Here is a 2,176-nt window from a genome sequence, read left to right as displayed (position 1 = left end):
GCATGCAAACGCAATGAGGCGAACGACATAACTAAGTTGGGCTGAAAACACTGAAAACATTTACTTTCTCTCATCTTGATGTTGATGTTTGGCCAGAAGAATTATTGTGAAATCAACCCCCCACCCACCACCCTGAGACCAAATTGTCCCTCTCCTCGTCAGGAATCCATAAAAATATTGGATCAACTTGCAGCTCCTGAAAAATATAAACCCATGGGATCGATATAGACGCCAGAACGCTCAACTTATAACTTGGCCCGAGACGCCAACATGATAATAAATTAGTATTCCCAAAATCATGCCAAAATATGTCTGTATCATAAGATATGTTGCTAGGTGAAGACAATAGATATTCTTGGAGGACGCATGTTCTCTCTGTCAAATAGCATGTTGGATAGCAACCAAGTTTCAACCATCTGAACATTCTGATTTAGAACCAGTGCATAAATGTGTTGCTTTGGATAATGTTTCATATGGTATATGAATGGAAAAACATTTTCTTTAAGAACATAATGTTTTTTTAAAGCATTAAACATTGCTTGCATTGGCCACAGTCCTGGTCTTATACTAACAATGTACCATCACTGTATAAATCACAGACCAAATGGACTTTCACTGTTTAAATCACAGACCAAATGTACCTTCACTGTCTAAATCACAGACCAAATGGACTTTCACTGTCTAAATCACAGACCAAATGTACCTTCACTGTCTAAATCACAGACCAAATGTACCTTCACTGTCTAAATCACAGACCAAATGGACTTTCACTGTCTAAATCACAGACCAAATGTACCTTCACTGTCTAAATCACAGACCAAATGTACCACTGTCAAATCTGTGTACCTAAATCACCAAATGACCAAATGTACCTTCACTGTTTAAATCACAGACCAAATGTACCTTCACTGTTTAAATCATGGACCAAATGTACCTTCACTGTTTAAATCACAGACCAAATGTCCAAGGACCTTCACTGTTTAAATCACAGACCAAATGTACCTTCACTGTTTAAATCACAGACCAAATGTACCTTCACTGTTTAAATCACAGACCAAATGTACCTTCACTGTATAAATCACAGACCAAATGGACCTTCACTGTCTAAATCACAGACCAAATGTACCTTCACTGTTTAAATCACAGACCAAATGGACCTTCACTGTTTAAATCACAGACCAAATGTACCTTCACTGTATAAATCACAGACCAAATGGACCTTCACTGTTTAAATCACAGACCAAATGGACCTTCACTGTTTAAATCACAGACCAAATGGACCTTCACTGTTTAAATCACAGACCAAATGGACTTTCACTGTTTAAATCACAGACCAAATGTACCTTCACTGTATAAATCACAGACCAAATGGACCTTCACTGTATAAATCACAGACCAAATGGACCTTCACTGTCTAAATCACAGACCAAATGGACCTTCACTGTTTAAATCACAGACCAAATGTACCTTCACTGTCTAAATCACGGACCAAATGTACCTTCACTGTATAAATCACAGACCAAATGTACCTTCACTGTCTAAATCACGGACCAAATGTACCTTCACTGTTTAAATCACAGACCAAATGTACCTTCACTGTCTAAATCACAGACCAAATGTACCTTCACTGTTTAAATCACAGACCAAATGTACCTTCACTGTTTAAATCACAGACCAAATGTACCTTCACTGTTTAAATCACAGACCAAATGTACCTTCACTGTTTAAATCACAGACCAAATGTACCTTCACTGTCTAAATCACAGACCAAATGTACCTTCACTGTATAAATCACAGACCAAATGTACCTTCACTGTTTAAATCACAGACCAAATGTACCTTCACTGTCTAAATCACAGACCAAATGTACCTTCACTGTATAAATCACAGACCAAATGTACCTTCACTGTTTAAATCACAGACCAAATGTACCTTCACTGTTTAAATCATGGACCAAATACCAGTAATTCTACTTACACAAAGATTAGCTCAAGTGTTGTCCCAGGTCATTCAACATATGTTTTATTTAACAGACGGTGGATGGAGAGAGTGGAGAGAGAGAGAAACAGACAGGTAGGATACAACACAACGCTGAAGGGTTTTCCCAGGCCACTCATCTATCATTATCTTATACATTATTTATTTTTTACTTTTTCTTTACCTTTCACCCAAGTCA

General features: G+C 37.5%; 1 long non-coding RNA gene across 1 annotated transcript; it reads right to left on the bottom strand.

Annotated features, from left to right (window-relative positions):
- Positions 1–860: 860 nt before the first annotated feature.
- On the bottom strand, positions 861–1,933 carry LOC127926623 (uncharacterized). Its single transcript, XR_008124571.1, has 4 exons — positions 1,809–1,933; positions 1,623–1,746; positions 972–1,064; positions 861–934 (listed from the first exon to the last, which is right to left on the bottom strand). It is a non-coding gene; the product is annotated as an uncharacterized LOC127926623 (long non-coding RNA).
- Between the last annotated feature and the right edge of the window lie 243 nt (positions 1,934–2,176).

The sequence above is a fragment of the Oncorhynchus keta genome, unplaced genomic scaffold (genome assembly GCF_023373465.1).
Source record: "Oncorhynchus keta strain PuntledgeMale-10-30-2019 unplaced genomic scaffold, Oket_V2 Un_contig_796_pilon_pilon, whole genome shotgun sequence".
Lineage (NCBI taxonomy): Eukaryota > Metazoa > Chordata > Actinopteri > Salmoniformes > Salmonidae > Oncorhynchus > Oncorhynchus keta.
Note: the sequence above shows the minus strand (reverse complement) of the source record. Positions and strands in the feature narration are given on the sequence as shown.